This window comes from Dendropsophus ebraccatus, chromosome 1, assembly GCF_027789765.1.
Source record: "Dendropsophus ebraccatus isolate aDenEbr1 chromosome 1, aDenEbr1.pat, whole genome shotgun sequence".
NCBI classification, from domain to species: Eukaryota; Metazoa; Chordata; class Amphibia; order Anura; family Hylidae; genus Dendropsophus; species Dendropsophus ebraccatus.
This window is the reverse complement of record NC_091454.1, coordinates 16861492-16885054: the sequence shown is the minus strand read 5'-3', so window position 1 is coordinate 16885054 and position 23563 is coordinate 16861492. Positions and strand designations below refer to the sequence as shown.

The 23563-nt window shown below is 43.5% G+C and overlaps 1 protein-coding gene across 1 annotated transcript in view; it reads right to left on the bottom strand.

Annotated features, from left to right (window-relative positions):
- Positions 1–15518, bottom strand: part of VWF (von Willebrand factor) — a 135105-nt gene extending 119587 nt beyond the window's left edge. Inside the window, exon 1 of the mRNA XM_069968310.1 lies at positions 15456–15518. The gene's annotated coding sequence lies outside the window, so the exon portion shown is untranslated. The remainder of the gene's footprint in view (positions 1–15455) is intronic.
- Between the last annotated feature and the right edge of the window lie 8045 nt (positions 15519–23563).

Here is a 23563-nt window from a genome sequence, read left to right as displayed (position 1 = left end):
CCTCTCTCTCTCATCCACTGCTCATTATCAGGAAATCTTGACTCTTTTACATCAGTCTCGGGCCCTGTGTAACCTATGGAGACGGGAGGAGGGAGGAGGGAGATTTAGTCGCCAGCAGAGAGCAGAGAACAAAGAATTACTCAGCGGGAGCTGTGTGAAAGCGGTATTCAGAGGTCAGAGAGGTCAGTGCTGACTTCAGAGGAGATAGTCTGTGATGTAGCTGTAAATTAACTCTTTGTTGTCCTGTTTTGGTGCCTCATCTCCCTAAACCCCTCCCCTCTCCATAAGAGAACCATGAAGACGGGGGGTGGGAGCTTCAAACTGCTTTCTCAGGATAAAAATGCATTTTTCAGCTAATAAACCCAATTATGAAGTTTCTTAAAATCGCCTGTACTATTGATTTCTGCAAAAAAAAAATTTCAACGACAGCGATGCTTTATAGAATGCACCAGTTTGTGATGTATGCTCGTGGTCTTTACACTGACTTTTCACTCTGGGTAATGGAGAGGAGCCAAGGGGACAAAGACATTATAGTGCATATGGACAGGGATGGAATCAAATAATAGTCAATTTAGTAAAAAAAAAAAAAAAAAAAAAAAATTGATTTTTTTAAAATATTTTGAAAATACAAAAACATTATTTCAAATATTTTTCCACCTTATATCTTAAAGGGATAAAAAGGGAAAAAAATCAACTGGTGTCAGAAATTTATACAGATTTTTACATTACTTCTATTTAAAAATCTCAAGTCTTCCAGTACTTATCAGCTGCTGTGTGTCCTGCAGGAAGTGGCGTATTCTTTCCAGTCTGCTGCCACCTCTGTCCATGTCAGGAACTGTCCAGAGCAGCAGCAAACCCCCATAGAGAACCTTGCCTTCTCTGGACAGTTCCTGACATGGACAGAGATGGCAGCAGAGAACACTGTGTCAGATTGGAAAAAAATACACCACAGGACATACAGCAGCTGATAAGTACATCAAGGCTTCAGATTTTTCAATAGAAGTAAATTACAAATCTATATAACTTTCTGACACCAGTTGATTTAAAAACATTATTTCTGGCGTACCCATTTAATTTAGAAGGTCTTAAAAGGGACGGTCTATGTAAAGGTATAGACGGAGAGCCCTTACACCCTGACCTCATGATCGCTACTGATCAGAGTGATCTTCCTGAATCTTGATTGGACTGGCAGGACCCAGATTTGGGGGTTGGCCATAATAATCGCCCCCTACTCCAATTGGCAGAGACCATGTAGGTGAGGATTGGGGGGAGGGGGTGTTTGACCTCTACCACACCTTACTTATAGTGTACCATAATTTTGATGGTCCATATTCGGGATATGGAAAGGTTAAAAAAAAAAGTTAAGGAAATTTCACAAGAAGATGGAAGGAGACTACAGAGGAAGCCATGAAGAAAAAGCCACATCACGTAGTCCATATATACAGACTAAACAACAATGAATCACTTATCAAACAATAACCTGAATAATTATCCCGGAGTCATTCACCAAGTATTTCCCTGGGGAATAAACATAACTGGACATGTAAGCAGCCACACAATTGTATGATACTTATCTAATCCTTACGTAAGAAGAGAACACACATACAGTAGCTACATCCCTCCAAATCCTGCACTACAGTGCTCAAAACAAGTATAAAAAAACTAAAGTCGGCTATACACAATAGATATGGTGGTCTCCCGACTCATTCTCAACACTCTTAAGAGATATATTACGATTAAGATCCATTCACTTCAATGGAACTAAGTTGTAATACCACATCCAAACTGAGGACTGGGGTGGCGCTGTTTATGGAAGAAAGTGGCCATGTTTTTCTAAGCCTAGATAGCCCCTTTAAGCCAGGATCGGGAATGTATATATATCATTATAGTATTGTAGCTCCATGGCTAGTTCTCAGTAGTCCTTGAGCCAGTGGGTGGAGTTTTGATGTTTTCCATACACAACCAGTGGCGGTTTGGGCCCACGCCGCCCACATTATAATCCGCCCACGCCGCTAGACTTACGGTCACAAGAGTCCCCGGCTGCCTCTGGCTGATGTGCGGCTGCCGGGGGTGTCCCGTCCTATCCCCCGCTGCGCGCGCATCACACAGCTCCCTGTACGCCTGGGGCCCTGACTTCCGGTATTGGGAGCGCACGTTAGAGACGCTCTGTATCGGAAGTCAGGGCCCAGGCGGCACAGTGAGCTGTGTGATGAGCGCACTGCCGGGGATAGGACGGGACACCCCTGGCAGGCGAGAGGATCGAAGGGGGAACGGATTTTTTTATTTACTGACTCCTGTGCAAGGGGGGGGAATCTATAAAGAGGGAAGAGGGGGACCATGTATGAAGGGGGAAAGAGGGGCACCATGTATAAAGAGGGAAAGAGGGGCACCATGTATGAAGGGGGAAAGAGGGGCACCATGTATAAAGAGGGAAAGAGGGGCACCATGTATAAAGAGGGAAAGAGGGGCACCATGTATGAAGGGGGAAAGAGGGGCACCATGTATAAAGGGGAGAAGAGCAGACCATGTATGAAGGGGGAAAGAGGGGGACCATGTATACAGAGGGAAAGAGGGGGACCATGTATAAAGGGGGAAGAGGGGGACCATCTATAAAGGGCGAAAGAGGGGGACCATGTATAAAGAGGGAAAGAGCGGACCATGTATAAAGGGGGAAAGAGGGGGACCATGTATAAAGGGGGAAAGAGGGGGACCATCTATAAAGGGGGCAAGAGGGGGACCATCTATAAAGGGGGAAAGAGGGGGACCATGTATAAAGAGGGAAGAGGGGGACCATCTACAAAGGGGGAAAGAGGGGGACCATGTATAAAGGGGGAAAAGGGGGACCATCTCCTATAGGATTAGCACCCTCCTCTCCTGACATCCTCTGTGCTGCTGGGACCTCCCCTATAGATAAGCACCCTCCTCTCCTGACACCCTATGTGCTGCTGTGACCTCCCCTATATATCAGCACCCTCCTCTCCTGACATCCTCTGTGCTGCTGTGACCTCCTCTATAGATAAGCACCCTCCTCTCCTGACATCCTCTGTGCTGCTGGGACCTCCCCTATAAGACCAGCAGCCTCATCTCCTGACAACCTCTGTGCTGCTGGGACCTCCCCTATAGATCAGCACCCTCCTCTCCTGACATTCTCTGTGCTGCTGTGACCTCCCCTATAAGATCAGCACCCTCCTCTCCTGACATCCTCTGTGCTGCTTTGACCTTCCTATAAGATCAGCACCCTCCTCTCCTGACATCCTCTGTGCTGCTGTGACCTCCTCTATAGATCAGCACCCTCCTTTCCTGACATCCTCTGTGCTGCTGGGACCTCCCCTATAAGACCAGCAGCCTCATCTCCTGACATCCTCTGTGATGCTGTGACCTCCTCTATAGAACAGCACCCTCCTCTCCTGACATTCTCTGTGCTGCTGTGACGTCCCCTATAAGATCAGCACCCTCCTCTACTGACACCCTCTGTGCTGCTGTGACCTCCCCTTTAAGATCAGCAACCTCCTCTCCTGACATCCTCTGTGCTGCTTTGACCTCCCCTATAAGATTAGCACCCTCCACTCCTGACATCCTCTGTGCTGCTGTGACCTCCCCTATAGATCAGCACCCTCCTCTCCTGACATCCTCTGTGCTGCTGTGACCTCCCCTATAAGATCAGCACCCTCCTCTCCTGACATCCTCTGTGCTGCTTTGACCTCCCCTATAAGATCAGCACCTTCCTCTCCTGACATCCTCTGTGCTGCTGTGACCCTGTGACCTCCTCTATAAGATCAGCCCCCTCCTCTCCTGACATCCTCTGTGCTGCTGTGACCTTGGGGTGGGGGGCAACATCAGGGGACCGAGTGAGTTGGAAATATGTTTATTGGGGGCAGTGGAGGTGGGGTGGACAATGCTTACTGGGGGTAGCAGCAAGGGACCAAACATTGTGTTTATTGGGGTCAGCAGGGAGGGGAGGCAGGCAGTGTTTATTGGGGACAGCGTGCGGGAGCAGTAGTGGATCATAATGTGGGCGGATTGACTGAGGGGGGGGGGCCCAGGTTGGGTGGACAGCCCGGGGCCCAGGGTAGATTTAATCCGCCACTGTACACAACACATGTTCAGTAGAGGAGATTCTGCTTTTCTACATCTCCACACAAACTCTAAGAAGCTGCAGCAGTATGAAGCCCTTTATAGAGCAGTAGTGAACAGTCTAACAGTCCCCATACACCTTAGGGTACTATTACACGGAACAATAATCGGCCGAATCGGCCCTATCAGGCCGATTATCGTTCCGTGTAATAAAGACAACGATCAGCCGATGATCATTGTCATCAGCTGATCGTTGATATAGGTTCTGACCAATAATCGTCGGGCGCCGACCGTGTAATAGCGGTGCGCGGCTGACGATATGCAAAGAGGAATACATACCTATGCAGGTTGCAGGGCTCCTCTTCCTCTGAGCTTCTCACTGGGTCCCGCTTCACATCGGCCTGTCTCAGCTGACAGGCCACTCGGCCAATCACAGGCCGGGACCGCTGGGGCCAGTGATTGGCTGAGTGGCCTGTCAGCTGAGACAAGCCGCTGTAAAGCTGGAGCGCGCGGGACCCGGGGAGAAGCACAGAGGAAGAGGAGCCCTGCAACCTGGATAGGTATGTATAAAGTTTAAACAAAGGCTGCAAAGACATCGGTAACGATGTCCCTGCAGCCCTTGTTAAACGATTATCGGCCTGTGTAAAAGGCCCAGTAAACGAGCGCCGATCTAGCAGACTCCAGCATTCCTTCAGTTCTTCAGTCAGTGGTCTTTCTCTGATGGTAATGAGGTGATCGTTGAGAAATGTTTGACACGGTTTTCGATAACCAATTAGACTGGTTAATGACAGTTTTTCTGAGTAAGAAAAGCAGCTCTGAAGCACAAACTGCAGCTCCAACAAGTAAAACATTACACAGGTTGATAGATGAGGAACTTTACTAAGCAGAAGATTTAGATTTGATGACTCGTGTTTCACCCGAATTTCTCACCTCGATGATGTCTGACCCGGTGATTGCCAATTCTTCTTCTTCCTCTTTCTAATGAATCGGCTCTTATACTATAAGGGAGAAGTTGCTACAAGAATGAACAAAACATTTTGAAATATTAGAGAGGAAGCATGACCTCTTATGGGATTATTATATCATGCTATGTCAAAGAAAGTTTCCTGATAGTGGAAAGGTCATTACGTTTTCACCAAATCTTAAAGGAGAAGTAAGCAAGAAATCATTAACAGTAATGGAAAGGGTTATGAAATAAAAAATAATCAAAAGGGGCGTTCCCTAGTGAGCATGGTACCTTTCGGTAATTTCTCTGTGGAGTGGATTATGTGCAACCTCAGGTCTCCTACTGTAATGAAGAGTCAAAGAGGAGTTGTGCCTCTGGCACGCCACACTACTCCTTCCTCCTCACTCATCTTCATGAATAATCAGTACTGCCCAGCCTCCTGCTCACTCAGCTGTCTCTGCTGTATCTGCCGACAGAGGACTGATCTGCAATCAGATATAGTTAAACCACCTGTATTAGAGCTGTGGTCTAGCGGTAATTCGCCTGTCTAGAGACCACCAGCAGGTTTTTCTTTGGTTCCAATCCCCTAATGGAAACGAAATATAATAATTAAATTTTTCTCATTATTTTATTATTTTTTAAAGTGCAAAGAATTAAAAAATTAAAAGAAAATAAAAAATAAAAATATTTTTTGCTGCGTTCGTTAATAGGAGGCACAATGCTTTAATTCTACATCTACAGACAAAGGAGTCAGCTCTAGTTACATCCCATCCCTCTAAGCTCCTACTATCATAGGAATAACTCTGTTTACCAATAAATAACATGACATCACCGTCTCTATCCCCATGTTCTGTCTACATGTCAACCAATTCCCTGAATAGTTTGTTTGCCAACATTGTTTCTTATAGAAGACATGTTTGGACGTCAACAGCGATCCGGGAGATACTTGTACTATAGAAAGATTTTTTGGTTATTTTCTAAACACAAAACTATATCTGACTGACCACAGGCTTGTGGTTACCTGTTACTGCTCAGCCGGTAGCTGACTGTGCCGGAGGTGTTAATGGGTTTTTCCATTAAAGTAGTCTTATCTAACTAACCAGATATTTTAAGAATCAGTCGGTTGGTTCTATTTTTTTTTTATTTTTTTTTTATTATTATTATTATTATTATTAATAATAATAATAATAATAATAATAATAATAATAATAATATCTTTAAAGGGGTACTCCAGCAAAAAATCTTTTTCTTTCAAATCAAGTGGTTTTAGACAGTTATATAGATTTGTCATTTACTTCTATTACTTCTATACAGCCGACACATGATGTGGACTTTCCTTTACTTTTAGGCATACAAGCTTGGCGACTGCAATCATTACATGGTATATAAACATTATGGTTCTCATGCAGAGGCAAAGTTGCTTAATGCTTGATCACATTGTGAAAAAATTGGGCTAAGCGCCTTCTCTTCACTCCTGCAAAAGAAACAGAACAGATTAAGGGGTTCTTAGGTGAAACTGGTGTCAGAAAGTTATATAGATTTGTGATTTACTTCTACTTAAAAATCTCAATCCTTCCCATACTTATCAGCTTCTGTATGTCCTGCAGGAAGTGGTGTAATTATTCCAGTCTGACACAGTGCTCTCTGCTGCCACCTCTGTCCATGTCAGGAACTGTCCAGAGCAGTAGTAAATCCCCACAGAAAACCTCTCCTGCTCTGGACAGTTCCTGACATGGACAGAGGTGGCAGCAGAGAGGTCTAAAATAAGATCCGCACAAGCCAAAAAGACAGAAATGGCTGCACATCGCACCCATGGCTGACACAAAAGCTTATTCAGCTACATTTAAAACCAACATCAGAAGTTAGTATATAATTTGGCCAAACCATATTGCCTCATGTACCACGTGCAGGTCTTCTGATACACAGTTGTGTTCCTTGGCGTCCACTTTTTCCGCCGGTGGCGCCTGCGGGGTTCGGGGGGGCCCTTTTGGGTCTGGTCCTGTGACAATGTGGTTGCAGGGCCATTCCGTGGCCCCCCTTCTCTGCTTGCGCACGCTTTGCGGGGATTGTGGTCGCTGACCGGCACAGTGATATATTTTGGTTAGGGATGTTTTTTTAGGGATGTTTTTTGGTTTGTATCAGAAGACCTGCACGGGGTACATGAGGCAATATGGTTTGGCCAAATTATATACTAACTTCTGATGTTGGTTTTAAATGTAGCTGAATAAGCTTTCGTGTCAGCCATGGGTGCGATGTGCAGCCATTTCTGTCTTTTTGGCTTGTGCTAAAATAAGATCCATTATCATTTGCCCCTATGTGGACGCACGGTATAGATAAAGCGTTGAGGTCCCAGTATACAATACATTTAATTACAATGGGGGTGCTGCTCTGGCGGAGTCATGGGTGAGTGGTGTAATGCCAGTTAGTTATAAGCCTGGAAATCTGGGACGGGAATAAAAATGCAATTTTTGTACCGTCCTCTAGATGTCAGCATAGCAAGTTACACGTTAACAGCACTGTATCACTTTACAGCCTGCTGTCAAATGATATAATCTCATTGTCATTTTCATTCTATGCTTAACCCATGCATTTTAGACTATAGTATGGCAGGTTAAATAATACTATATCACATTTTTGGGCCTACATCACGATCGGGAGCAACAAGACACCCAACATGGCCATAACTTCAGAAGCCAGGTGGTTATCTTGGCTCACAACCTCTTCCTGGTTAGACGGGATTTAGCATGACAATGCGTCTGTGATTTATAAACCAAATTTATACAAGAACTATCTGCAGGATGCATGGCCGCCCGGCCGCACCGTTAACATTATTTTTGGCAAGCGAACTGCTTCTTAAGCTGATAGTCGTGAACCCTGAATTACAAGCAGATTACAATGAGTTTCGTGACCTCTATAAGTTTCCCTTGTACTTTGGCTATTTATCTAAAGTTACATGTGGATCTTAGCGGAACTTCAGGGATAACATCCCACGTAGCTGCTGGTCCCTGGCCTCACTTATCTTGCACCAGGTCTACAACTACATGTTTTCTTCTCCAGACTTCTTAGAGGCAGTCTTGGGTGAAACTTCCTAAACTCTACACGATGCCTATACAGATATTTGAGCTAAATTTTAAATAGTGGTGCATTATGGGTTTGGGTTTTTTTGCCAGTAATGGCAGCCACTTTTGAACTACTTGGACATCTTGGAATTTAAGATGATCCTTGGTCCAACAATGTGGCTTAGTAAATGGTCAGCAACTAGAGATAAGCGAACCAAATCTTACAAAGTGAGATTCATCACAAACTTTACGAGATCGTAAAGATGGCAGCCACACAATTTAATATACATATAAAACAAAAAAGGGTATACTCACTTGTCTATGTTCCTCCGGTTCCTCTACGGTTTCCCCCACAGCTGCCTCCAGCCCGCTCAGCCAATCTTTGGCCACAAAACTGTCTTTTTTCAGTCAATGATTGGCTGAGTGGGCTGGAGGCGCCTGCGCAGGACATTGGAGTCCGGAGCAGGAGGACACCAGGGGAGCACGGACAGGTAAGTATTGATGAGCGACCTTGCTGAACCGCATTAAAAAAACTAAATGCCTGCAATCGTTTTAGTGCAGTTCAATTAAGGCTCGGTTCAGATGAACCCAAACTTTGCTTCAAAGTTTGGCGAACCTGCCAAACAGAACTTTTGAAAGGTTCACTCACCTCTGTCAGCAACCCTTTCATTGTTCATGTAAAGCAGGTCATGCACCTTTAATAACAGACAGCAGCCATTGTGGGCAGCCGCCTTGGCCGCTGACTGGCTGAGCGGACCTAACACGTCACATCCCAGGTCTACACTCAAACCCAGAAGCGTCCGAGACCACAGGACCGGAGCTGCGGGATACCGGCACCAGCGCTAAAGCGGGAAAGGTGAGAGCATGTTACTTCTTTCATCCTCCTCAGCAAAAATCACTCCAGCTTGGAGTTCTCCTTTTAGAGTAAGGGGCCTATTCCACTGAGCGATAATCGGCCGAATCAGAGCGATAATCGATTTGCAATTATCGCTCCGTGGAATAGAGAGAACGATCAGCCGATGATCGTGTCATCGGCTGATCGTTCATTTAGGTTCAGACCTAAAATCATCGTTTGCCACCAGAGCATCGCTACCGTGGAATAGCGGTGCGTGGCGGCTACCGACGATTTCAGCAGAACCATACATTACCTGTCTGGGCTGCAGGTCTTCTCCTTCTCCCGGTCCCGCGCCGCAACAGCTTCGGAGCGGGGCTGTCTGAACTGACAGACCGTTTAGCCAATCACTGGCCGGAACCGCCACGGCCAGTGATTGGCTGAGTGGTCTGTCAGTTCAGACAGCCCCGCTCCGAAGCTGCTGCGGCGCAGGACCGGGAGAAAGAAGGAGAAGACCTGCAGCCCGGACAGGTAATGCATGAAACAAGGGCTGCAAGGACATTGGTAACCGGGGTAACGGGGCCGTGGAATAGGCCCAGTAAACGAGCGCCGATCTAACGTTCGTTTACATAGTTGGAATAGGACCCTAACACTGTAGACAGTCAAAGGACTCCATTGGAAGGATGGCATAGTGGGGCACTGGTAATTTCATGGAGGAAAAAAACAGACATGGTGCCCAAGGAAGGAACGACCCAGTGATTGAGTGGCCCCACTGCTGCCAGACCTGACTCCCTGGGCCCCAACCCCCATCTACATCTTAGTTGAGTAACATAAATACACTACAAATATACTAAAGCTTTGTAAGGCTATGTTCACACTTGTTATCACACTCACACTTACATGAGATTATTACACAGCGCCTGGTGTGAAAACAATTGCACTCTGCTTCCACAAGCAATCTGAGATGTTGGGAGATCTCAGCTCTGAAGCTTATAGAATTGTGAATGCAGCTCTGGAGTATAATATACGATATTCTATGTGACTGCCACGTAAAGGATTCAAATGAGAATAGAAGCTTAAAATTTTTGAAAGAATTTTTGAGAAATTTAGAATTTTTTTCTATGTAGAGTGTATGTGTTCGGGTACAGACATGTGGGCGTCAGGTCTGGTTACAGCAATTAGCTGTGGTTTAGATAGATTGAGCAATGAAGTAGACGTATTAGGGATGTGGTTTCTATTGTTCTGATGTGTCACAAAATATCGTTTTACACAGGTATTGTAAAGACTAAGGGCTACTGTGACATCACAGGTCTACAATATACAAAGTTTATTCGGTAAAGCTGATGTGACATCAGATATCTATAGGCTACAGTAGAATTCAATCATTCAAGTTCATGACATCACAGGTCTAAAAGCTAGAAGCTGCTGTGACATCACAGGTCTGTACAATGTGATCACTAAACCTGCTGTGACATCATACCTTAGTCTTAGTCTCTGACATCACTGCACCATAAGAGTGTGACACCTACAGTTATGGGATCCTATAGATGCCAATAGTCTCAATCTGAGCCACAGAAGGGGCGTGGCTTGAGTATATTTGCATAAGAGGAGGGATTTATTTCTGCCTGGGTGTTCCCCAGCTAAGCAGGGGCGGGGCTTAAAGGTGGAGAGATGGTGGCATAGTCAGACATTGTTATGTTAGCGCAGTATATGGCCATATTTTGGGAGTCAAATAAAAGCCCTGATATATCTACAATACATGCCTTGTCCTCCGCCACACAGTAACCACTAGTGCGTGATCACAGCCCTAGACTACAATAAGATAATGTCGACAATAACGTGATAACGCTACCAGGGACATGGAGGATGTTTTGTTTCAAAGGAAATGAAGTCAAGACCCTCAAAATGAAAGAATCAGTCAGCATTATAGGAAGATGCCAAACGTTATCCTCCATAAGGGAATATTTCCAAGGACTTGGCCCAGGCAATCTCTGGCAAACACCGTGCAATGTGTCACAAAGGGAAATCCTTCCACTGCCTGACAGGAAACCAGCAAATTCACATGGTCATAGGAGAGGGATGCAAGCACTGACCACCAGTAGGGGGCAATAACAGCACAAGGCCCTGTAAAGCAGCCATGTTTAGTTGTGGCAGCATCACCATGACAACCACAGACTGTATGTAGTGCAGGTTGTGTTAGTGCAATGTAGTGACCATATCGTGTCCTTCTTTGTTCGTATGTGCTGGTTACACGGCCTCTGGTATATCACATCTACAGCTACCTGTGTAACCTCTTATTATTTAGTGTTCTTACATAAGCTGCCTGGTCACCAGTGTATATAATGACCTCTGCAGTAAAGCGCATCACCGGTCATTAAAGGGTTAAAGCTTCAGATCGCTGTGGGCACCTGTAGTCTCCATGGCAACTGTGCACTGTGAGGTCATTCGCTTATGTCATAAAGAAGGTTGCATAAAAGAAAGGCCCGCTGCCATCTTGGATGCGCCTGAGGACCTTGAGCTTGACTATTTTACTCTCCCCGACCATTGATGTAATTTGGAGGTTCTATCATAGGAACAGGGGTTTTCGACTGTAGACTCCCCTTAACCAAGCCCCCAGAGGTGTACCTGGATCTGTAAGGGAGAAGAGATACTACCACCTAGCTATCAATAATGTGAAAGATATGGCAGCCAGGTCTCTCTCACATCCAGTGTGGTATATTTATAGTCTATATTTGTTGTTCTTTTCTGTAAATCAGATAATATGTACAAATTCCTATACTGAGTTATATTGGTCTTACGCTCTAAGCCCAGGGGAGGGGTAACTCTCCAGCCATGGCTCCCTCGAGGTTTCCTCCATAGGGGGTTTTTCGTCGCCTGAGTGCTGGAGGGTGACTCTCTTTTCATGTGATCTTAAATAAAATTACGACCATTTCATTACAATGTGTTGTGTCTTTATTTTGCATTCTTTAGTTTTATTCATTCTGCTTAGGAGTTGGGGGGGGGGGGGGTCCATAACATATTACAGAAACATAAAGGGACAGGCTTTTCCAAAACCTTCACAATCGTTTCCCGAAATCTGAACAAATTATTACCAGTGATGTTTCACACAGAATTAACACCAACTAATATTCTCACCATACATATTACCCCCATATGGTTACACAATAAATCTCATTATACCAACACCAATATTACCACTACATGCTAGGGATATCTAGTATACCTCCATATTAGGACCATGCATTACCACCACATAGCGACTCAACAATATACTGTATATCGCCACATAGTGACTAAATAATACTACTATACAATGGTCAAATTATACCACCACATATTAATACAACCTGTTACTGAACATATGTGCAAAGACATATATCCCCTCCCCCATTAAAATATAGACTGCTTAACACTATTAGTCCCCCTTTGTGCTGTTAAGCCTCCCTTGATGCCCCAGACATCAGTAAGGCCCAAATACAGTAGTTAGGCCCCTGACCTGCCCTTTCTGGTGTGTTATGCCCCCGGAGTGTTATGCCAGAGGATCGGCCAGTCACTTGCTAGATAGTAAAGTGTGACGCCAGCTCTATGGTGGTTGGCCGTGATACAGCCAGGCCCAGTGATGTTATGTCGTGAGAGTCCCAACTCAAGTAGTACTGTGCTCTGCCAGGATGTTGGAGGATGAGGTGGAAGAATACTTAGAAGTAGAAGAGAATACTTGTGCCCGTGTATTGACCTTTGGGTCTTCACACCACCTAATGCCCACCAGTGTCGGGTGACCCGTCCTATGAGGGTGACACAAGGGCCCAGACCTTGTTACCTGGGATGAGCGGAATGCTGAGGGTTCCCTGCTGACAACCTCGCTGCGAGATAGAGTTCCTAGGTTCTTAGCAACTTTGCTCTATCCGGATCAGTTCCTAGCTTACTGCTGTCTGTGGATACTGTCCTGCCCTGTGACTCTCCTAGTCCACGGCGTGGGTTTAGGTTGTCTCTGACTTGTCCTCTCTTGTAGGAGTTTTACACTGCATAGTGACGTGTAGAGTTAACTGAGGAGAAACTGTGAGCTGTTTTGTCCCACTTCCAACTCATACGGGTATCTGACTAAGACTGAACTACTCTTACTGTCTCCCACGTGACTTCCTCCCTCAGCGTATCTAAAGTGCGCTGTGAGTGCGTGAAGAGTGCAATAGAAGTAAAGAGAGAGGTGATAGGAGAAAAGAACATTCCCAGATCTTTTCCCAGATAGGTTCACAGATCCATGTGACATACAAACAAACAATAATCCTTTACATACTTTAGCTGTGCAGCATCTGAATACATACATCTAAAACAGCGACATCACCACTTAAGTACAATAAGTAGAGGCTTTTACGAAGGGTGTAACCAATAGCAACACCCGTGGTGGGACACCACACTGGTTCAGCCCATTGACTGTTCCTTCCTTTTTGGGCTTCTTTGCCCCCCAGGTCTCAACCCAGGACTGCATTGTACTTGCTTTAATTTTAGGGTCTATGCCTGTACAGACCCTGTAGGGCAGCATAGGGATTCCCCACTGGACTCTCATTGTGCCACCATATGTGAGTTACTGGATTCTACACTAATGCTGTTATCACAAATGGCCATTTCTGTGCTAAAACCAGAAGTGGATCCAACAGGAAAAAGAAGTCCATGTCCTCCCTTTATAGTTTCCACACTTTTTGAATCCACTTCTGGCTCTGGCACAAAAACTGCCATGTGTGATTCCATAGAGAAGTAGGTAGAGGTTAAGGTTGGGAACATATCTAGCACATATACAGCTATCAATGCTGTATGAAGAATCTTTACAACACAGATCCATAATACAACCATGTACTAGAGCCCTTAGGTGTATATTCCTCCTCTGTGCAAACCACATTACACTTTACCATTAAGATCTTATACATACTATCTTCTATTAATAGATGTGAGTATACTGTTACATCGCCTTCAAACGGAATCCAAACTCTTCTAAAAATGTCAAAAACAGCGAAAAGATTCATGAATGAATGGATTAAAATATACATATTGCAGAACCACTTTTGACCACTGGGTGGTGATAGAGATAAAAAAAAAAAATTACAAGGTTCCCCACCTTTTAAAGGGAATCTGTCAGTTCTCTATCAGGTAAAGCTGCAGACAGCAAAAGATCAGTTTGCATAAAAAATCAAATAAAAATAAATATATATATATATATATATATATATATATATAAATATATATATACATATAATTATCGTTATTATTATCTTTTTTTTTTTAGTTTACACAGTAGTGGACAAGTTCTATTTTGTAATGTCGCCCCTTTACTTTACCATATAAACAAACAATAAAAAATAATCTATGAGTCTTTGTCTGATCTGTAAAAGGGGTCATAAAACGGCCATAAAATTGTCTATGCTTAAAAAATAAAAAATAAAAAACATGTTATGGGCTGTCCAAGTGTCTCTCAGTACTTCTTATTGCTGCCATCTAAACTATATAACACTCTAAGATTACATAAAAGGGGAAGCGAAATAGGACGACAGCGGGAGCTCTATCTGGGGTCTGACCATCTAGATGTTGCTGCTATAAACCAGAATCTAGGGGGTTAAACATCCAGGATCAGAAATATATCCGATCCCGTTAGCTGTAACACACATCCCCACATCATGACATAATAGTTAAAGGGATTATACAGGATTAAAAACACATAGTTGCTTTTGTCCAGAAACAGCGCCACCCCTGTACTCAGTTTCTAAGTGGTACTGCAGCTCAGTTACATTGAAGTGAATGGAGACGAGTTTTTCTTCACCTTTTTTTTTTCTTAATCGCAATATTGGGCTGTGTATTATGAGAAACTATGGTAAAAAAGAATCGAAAGTACAACAACAACATTATAGATGTGTTCCAAATTCCCGTATACTCAGATAATTGTCTCATTATGTCAGTCAAGGGGTACGCAAGCAAAAAAAAATCCTTTCAAATCAAGAACAGAAAATGCCATAAATGTGCAATTTACTTTTATTAAAAAAATCTCAAGTCTTTCAGTACTTATCAGCTGCTGTATGTCCTGCAGGAAGTGATGTATTCTCTCCAGTCTGACACAGTGCTCTCTGCTGCCATCTCTGTCCATGTGAGGAACTGTCCAGAGCAGGAGCAAATTCCCATAGAAAACCTTTCCTGCTCTGGACAGTTCCTGACATGGACAGAGGTGGCAGTAGAGAGCACTGTGTCAGACTGGAAAAAAGACACCACTTCCTGCAGGACATACAGCAGCTGATAAGTTCTGGAAGATTGAGATTTTTTAATAGAAGTAAATTACAAATCTCTGGCACTTGTTGGCTTGAAAATTTCGCTGGAGACCCCTTTCACACTGGGTACAATAGACGCTGATGATTGTCTAGCTGCCAGTAGCCTGAAGCCCAGATTCTTGGCAATGTATAACAGAATCCATGTCTGACATTTTAGCTCACACAGTTGCAGGGTTTTTTGTTTTGTTTATTATAAAGCTTCACAGGCTAATGCCAGAACTTATTACTATCATACTTACCCAAAGGAGTGGTGCACACCGACATGGGTAATAGGAGAGTAGACGGGTCACTATATTCAAAATTTGACTTTTCTTATCTAAAAAAAAATCGGAAAAATATAAATAAAAAAATAAATAAATGCATAAATAAGATAAACAGAAAAAAACAGTTATGAGTAAAAGTGTAAAAAAAAATATATATATATATATATATATATATATATGAAAAATTCTTTGATCAGTTAGGGACTGGGTGTTCAGAACGAGCTGGGAGAAGCGCATTACTGAATGCTTCTCCCTCTGGCTGGATGATGGAGACAGATTCTTTAGTAAGAGTATTGTGCTTGTTTATGCTGGGGGAAGAAGAGCTTAGCCGTGGCCTTCTCCCTGCTTATTCTAACAGTCGGCGGGGACTGTTTTTTTTTTGTTTGTTTTTTTTCAAACTCGTACACTCACTTCACCCACTCTCTATGGGAAAGCTTTCTAGTCTTCAGCAGTCCCATAGCAAGTAAATGGAGGAAAGGCTGAGCAAACTCGTTAGTTTTGATCAGTGGGGGTCCACATGGTGAAACTGTTACCGATTACCAGAACAAAATTTATAGACTTTCTATAGCTTGGTACACCGCTTGCTGCACGCATATAAATGGAAACAGCGCTCAGCTTCATTTGGTGGAAGTCTTCACCGGTTATGATCCTTTAAATATTGGCATAGCCCCCTTTAAGAAGCAATAATACAGAGACACTGGGGGAGATTCATCAAACATGGTGTAAAGTGAAACCGGCCCAGTTGCCCCTAGCAACCAATCAGATTCCATCTTTCATTTTCTAAAGAGTCTGTGAGGAATGAAAGGTGGAATCTGATTGGTTGCTAGGGGCAACTGAGCCAGTTTCACTTTACACCATGTTTGAAAAATCTCCCCCACTGTGTATACACAATGAAGGAGATTTATCAAACATGGTGTAAAGTAGAGTTGGCCCAGTTGCCCCTAGCAACCAATCAGATTCCACCTTGCATTTTCCAAAGAGTCTGTGAAGAATATAAGGTGGAATCTGATTGGTTGCTAGGGGCAACTGGGCCAACTCTACTTTACACCATGGAGGAGATTTATAAAACATGGTGTAAAGTGAAACTGGCTCAGTTGCCCCTAGCAACCAATCAGATTCCACCTTTCATTTCTCACAGACTCTTTGGAAAATGAAAGGAGGAATCTGATTGGTTGCTAGGGGCAACTGAGCCAGTTTCACTTTACACCATGTTTGATAAATTTCCCCCAATATTTTTGCTTTTTACGTAACAAATCAGGAGATCTGAGCTCTTTGATCACATGACCCCTGTAAACCCCCCCCCCCCCCCCCCCCCCCCAACCTTAGTATAAAGCCAAATGATAACCAGAACATCACTATACTGGAAGTCACCCAACTTTCCCAGGAACAGACAGTAAAAAAAAAAAAAAAACTTTTAGATGATGATCCAGTAATTTTCTCTCTAGACCGGACTGATGTGACGGCATCCAGAGCAGCTTTTTCCCACCCATAGTCCATCTGCAGTGACTGGCTCCTACAGCCCGGAGAGAGCTCACAGAGCTCAGCAGAGGTCAGGATATTCTGGAGCGGACTACACAGCTCGCAGTATAATGACATCTTTGTTCTGATCTTTCGCAGCCATAAAACTTGCTTGTTCTATCCTGGCTGCCAGCAAGGGACACAAGGCTTCGTATACAGATATGTTTGGGGACTCCATTTATATATTGGGTTACAGCAGGAGGTGCAGGGGGCCAAGGCTGGCTAAGAAGATGGTCATGGACCCCCAAAGCCCGCTGGGCCCATATATCTAGAAACAGGGTGTGAATGGGGTCATCTATCATAATGCATATAATTTGTTCAAATACCAGGATATAGGTTATGTAAATGCATTGAGGAGCAGTGATCACATTATACAAGTAAACGACTATGTGTCGCCGTGGTGACAGACTACAAACAAATCCTGTGTAGTCTGATCCTGCAGTCAAGTGTTTGTTTGTTTGTTTGTTTCTGTCCCCTCTTCATGCAAACATACAATTAAAGGGGTTGTCCAGTTTAAAAAAACATGGACACTTTTTGCCTGACACCTGTCCTTAGTTTGTGAGTGAGTCTTGCAGCTCTTGGTGAGTTGTAATACCATACACAGCCTGAAGACCAGGGTGGTGCTGTTTTTAAGAATTCTGGATAACCCCTTTAAGTGACTGAATTAATCAACTGTTGGTGCCAGGTTAGGTGAGCAGGTAAAGTGATGCTCCAATTGTTGGATCCCTATTAAGATTTTTTCAGGGAACTTTATATCTTGCAGATTTACATCAGTAAAAATTTCTAAATACCTAACCCCTAAAAAAAAATAATGATGGGGGTTTTGCACTTTAGGACCCCTTTAGGACCAAAGACCACACAAAGGCACCCTTCAGTATGATGGGCCTCTAATACGCCAGTCTTAAAGGGAGACTGTCCCCGTAAAAATGCTACCTAAGCTATCAGTATCATGTTATAGAGCAGAAAGAGCTGAGCGGATTGATATATATCTTTATGGGAAAAAATTCAGTATAACTTTTAATTTACTGATTGTCTTCATGCTAAGGAGTCCTGCCATTCAGTGACCCCGCCCACTGGACTCCGTAACACAGAATGAGCAGGGATTCAACCAATAAGTTACAAGTTATACTGAATCTTTTCCCATAAAGATATATATCAATCTGCTAGGTTCTTCCTGCTCTATAACATGATGCCGATAGATTAGACATCATTGTCTTGGTGACAGGTTCCCTTTAAGCTGGTCATACACATTAGACATTTTGATCATCTAACATATAGGACCTTTCCAAACGAAAGAACGATTGGATATTCTGGATTTCAACTGCCTATTTGCTTTGTTCTTGAGTGGGGTCTGGAAGCAGCCCCCTTCCTTATCCGGAATGCATGCATGCTCAGTTCAGGTGAGCATGCATGTACATAGGGGCAATATGGGCAGAATTTACATATATAGCCCTCTGCATGTGTCAGCTGCAATGTACTTAAAGGGGTTATCCAGCGCTACAAAAACATGGCCACTTCCCCCCTACTGTTGTCTCCAGATTGGGTGGGGTTTTGAAACTCAGTTCCATTGAAGTAAATGGAGCTTAATTGCAAACTGCACCTGAACTGGAGACAACAGTAGGGGGAAAAGTGGCCATGTTTTTGTAGCGCTGGATAACCCCTTTAAGGGGTTAAAGTATCTCTATGTAGAAAAACCTTTGACATGTCCAAAGTTTTGATCCCTTCGGATCTGAGTGTAAAGACCCCGACCGATCTCTACGAATCAAATATGGTCAATTCTAAAATCAATAACAGAGAATCATGGAACAAACCCTCAAAGGCCTGGAGCCAAAGAGATGAATTTAGGTAACACCTACCGATACTTTTTGAGTATTTTTTAGGCAGTCTTTATCTGTTCTGTTACTTTCTCGAGTGACATCACATTCAGCTTTGAAGAATGAAGCAGAACCACTGGCACCCGCTATACCAGGTGTGGGTGGTCGGACCACATTCCTAGAAGTATCAGCTACGTCGGAAGATAAACAGGGTAAATCTTAAGTAAATTAAGCAGAGTTAATTATTGGCCGCAAACTAACCTGAAATGTGACCTGTCTGGTTTCCACTTAAGATTGTCCCGAAACTCCGCAAGTGTTTCCGGTTGGCTTCTTCTTTATGGAGTTAGAGCCGCATGAACTGGGTGTGAAATCTAAGATGGCCTCCCATCCTCCAATATAGAGACATAGGGGGAGATTTATCAAACATGCTGTAAAGTGAAGCTGGCTTAGTTGCCCCTAGCAACCAATCAGATTCCACCTTTCTGTGGAGTCTGTGAGGAATAAAAGGTGGAATCTGATTGGTTGCTAGGGGCAACCAAGCCAGCTTCACTTTACAGCATGTTTGATAAATCTCCCCCCATGTTTCATAAATCTCCCCCATAGATTATATCAGTCAACGTCTTGATTGTAGATTCTATAAGGATATGTTCACATCTCGTTTTTGGCCGCACGTCGGGCTACACGTCAGAAAACCTGATTTCTGACGTGTTGCCCGACGTGCGTCCAAAAACGAGATGTGAATATACCCTTATTCTATCTGTTGATCCAGAAGAAGGCGAAGCATCCACCATGAGATAGTTACCAAGTGTCCTTATATCAAAGATAGCCATTGGAAAAAAAAAAACACTGGATCAATACGTGGATGGGATTAGTCCAACAAAAATTCCACTTTTAACTAGGGTCTATTTTTATGGGTTGATTCAGAAACAACCTATTAGATTTTATTGACTGTACATGAAAGAGCACTGCTCTGACAGTAAAGAATCCATGTATACAATAATAATGAAACCTTTCTTGCTATAAGTGGTTGGAATGCATACATGATGATCTGCATATGTTCTATTAGAACTTATTGATTGTATATACCAAGAGAGCACTGCTCTGGCAGTGAAGAATCCATGCCTATTATAATAGAGAAAGCTTCTCTGCTTTAAGTGTATTGGATGCAAAGTTCATTAGAGGGTTGTCTCCATATGTTCTCATATGTTCTATTAGAATTTACTAATTGTAGATCCTGAGAGAGCACTGCTCTGACAGTAAAGAATCAATGGCTACAATAATGGAGAAACCTTATTTGTTAAAAGTGTATTAGTTGTGAGGGTCATTAAAGGTGTTCTCCACATGTTCTATGAGAGCTCATTGACCGTATATAATGAGAGAGCACTGCTCTGACAGTAGAGAATCCAAGCCTATAATAATAGAGAAAGCTTCTTTGCTTTAAGCGTATGGGATACAAAGGTTATTAGAGGCTTTTCTCCATATCTTCTCATATGTCTTATTAGAATTTACTGACTGTAGATCCTGAGAGAGAACTGCTTTGACAGTAAAGAATCCATGTATACAACAATATTGGAGAAATCTTCTTTGTTTTAAGTGTATTGCATGTAAGGGTCAAAAAGGCATGTTCTATTAGAGCTTATTGACTGTATTACATGAAAGAGCACTGCTGTGACAGTAGAGAATCCATGCCTATAATAATAGAGTAAGCTACTTTGCTTTAAGTGTATTGAATGCAAAAGATCATTAAAGGGGTAGTATAGCACAAAAAAAAAAAAAAAAATCAAATCAACTGATGCCAGAAAGTAGCAGAGATCTATAATTTACTTCTATTTAAAAAAAAAAAAAAACTCAAGTCTTCCTGTACTTATCAGCTGCTGTATGTCCTGCAGAAAGTGGTGTATTCTTTCCAGTCTGACACAGTGCTCTCTGCTGCCACTTCTGTCCATGTCAGGAACTGTCCAGAGTAGGATCAAATCCCCATAGAAAACCTCTCCTGCTCTGGACAGTTCCTGACATGGACAGAGGTGGCAGCAGAGAGCACTGTGTTACACTGGAAAGAATATGCAGGACATACAGCAGCTCATAAGTAGTGGAAGACTTAAGATTTTTTTTTAATCACTATTGCCAGGACAGAGAATTCGGCCAATATGGCTGCTATCCTCCAAAACCAGCGCAACATCCATTCATGGGTGATGTCTGGTATTACATTGAAATAAATGGGGCTGAGCTGCAGTTCCACCTACAGCCTGTGGGCAAGGGGTGGAGCTGGTGTTTCTACGTTGTTGTTTAAAAAAAAAAAACTTCATTTTCCCCATATACTGTTTACACTTTGCCTCCTCCCAGTTTTTGTAGCCGAGACAATCCATCCATTAGAGAGGGCCCCGCCTGGCCGCACTGTGTGCACTGATAACATTACCCATAGTGCAAACATCCCAGCCGAGATCCCTGCCTCCTCCACATCAAAAGAGGAATCTGTACGCACTTGTCTCCTTCATCCTCCATAAAGCTCTTTACGATAGTCCTTAACAGGTCCGGTCATGTACCACAAAGGAGCGGCGGCTCATGTGCCACCAGGGCAGATATGCCTCTCAGGAGTCATATGGACTCTCAAGAAATCTGTCCAATTGGGTATTAAAAAAAAGTAATATATTATAGTCAATGACTGACCATGTGACCTCGAATAGAAAACCGATAGGGAGACAAATGCAAACAGTGCTTGGCTCTGCTAGATCGGCGCTCGTTTACTGGACCTATTAGATAATCAAGCAGTAGGGGCTGCATGGACATCATTAGTGATGTCCATGCAGCCCTTGCCCAAACACCTGATGTTTTTCCTCTTCCGCTCACGATCTTCTCTCCTGTGACAGGCCGCTCAGGCGCTGGAAAAAAATAGGAAAAGAAAAAAAAAACAGTGCTTGGCTGCCATTGCTGATACTTTGTACTAGCAATTAATAAGCAATTAATAATTCAGATACATGTTATCAATTTTGATGGCAGCCCCCGTGATCAGCTCCTACCGTAGAGATATAAAAACATTTGATCAGTGCAGGTTCGACCACTGGGAGAAGTGAGGTAGGTGGGGTGGAGAGTACAGTGCTCGGCTATAGATAGAAGCCCCATAGAGAGTGAATGGAGTAGAGAGTACAGTGCTCGGCTATAGATAGAAGCCCCATAGAGAGTGAATAGAGTAGAGAGTACAGTGCTCAGCTATAGATAGCAGCCCCATAGAGAGTGAATGGAGTAGAGAGTACAGTGCTCGGCTATAGATAGAAGCCCCATAGAGAGTGAATGGAGTAGAGAGTACAGTGCTCGGCTATAGATAGAAGCCCCATAGAGAATGAATAGAGTAGAGAGTACAGTGCTCGGCTATAGATCGAAGCCCCATAGAGAGTGAATAGAGTAGAGAGTACAATGCTCAGCTATAGATAGCAGCCCCATAGAGAGTGAATGGAGTAGAGAGTACAGTGCTCGGCTATAGATAGAAGCCCCATAGAGAGTGAATGGAGTAGAGAGTACACTGCTCGGCTATAGATAGAAGCCCCATAGAGAGTGAATAGAGTAGAGAGTACAGTGCTCGGCTATAGATAGAAGCCCCATAGAGAGTGAATAGAGTAGAGAGTACAGTGCTCAGCTATAGATAGCAGCCCCATAGAGAGTGAATGGAGTAGAGAGTACAGTGCTCGGCTATAGATAGAAGCCCCATAGAGAGTGAATGGAGTAGAGAGTACACTGCTCGGCTATAGATAGAAGCCCCATAGAGAGTGAATGGAGTAGAGAGTACAGTGCTCGGCTATAGATAGAAGCCCCATAGAGAGTGAATAGAGTAGAGAGTACAGTGCTCGGCTATAGATAGAAGCCCCATAGAGAGTGAATAGAGTAGAGAGTACAGATGGAGTAGAGAGTACAGTGCTCGGCTATAGATAGTAGCCCCATAGAGAGTGAATGGAGTAGAGAGTACAGTGCTCGGCTATAGATAGTAGCCCCATAGAGAGTGAATGGAGTAGAGAGTACAGTGCTCGGCTATAGATAGTAGCCCCATAGAGAGTGAATGGAGTAGAGAGTACAGTGCTCGGCTATAGATAGAAGCCCCATAGAGAGTGAATGGAGTAGAGAGTACAGTGCTCGGCTATAGATAGAAGCCCCATAGAGAGTGAATGAAGCAGTCAGGGAGTATGAATACTGCCACTCCATTCACCAAAAGACCCCCTCCTTGTCACCAGTCGGGTTCCCAGGGATTGGGCTACCACCAGTCAGTCATCCCTTTTAAAGTTTACCTGTCACTTTAAAAAAGCCAGCCCCATTAAAGAGATTGTTTGCCATTTTTTTTTCTTTCAAATCAACTGGTGCCAGAAAGTGCCAGAGATTTATCATTTACTTCTATTAAAAAAAAAAAATCTCAAGTCTTCAAGTACTTATCAGCTGCTGTATGTCCTGCAGGACGTGATGTATTCTTTCCAGTCTGGAGAGCAGGAGAGGTTTTCTATGGGGATTTGCTGCAGCTCTGGACAGTTCCTGACATGGACAGAGGTGGCGGCAGAGAGCACTGTGTCAGACTGGAAAGAATACACCACTTCCTGCAGGACATACAGCAGCTGATAAGTATTGGAAGACGAGATTTTTAAATAGAAGTAAATGACAAGTCTCTGGCACTTTTTGATTTAAAAGAGAAAAAAAAATTTGGTTAACCTCCCCTTTAACTTGAATAGAGCTGCAAACAACAATGAAGGACCCAAAGCACTGAATAAGTATCAG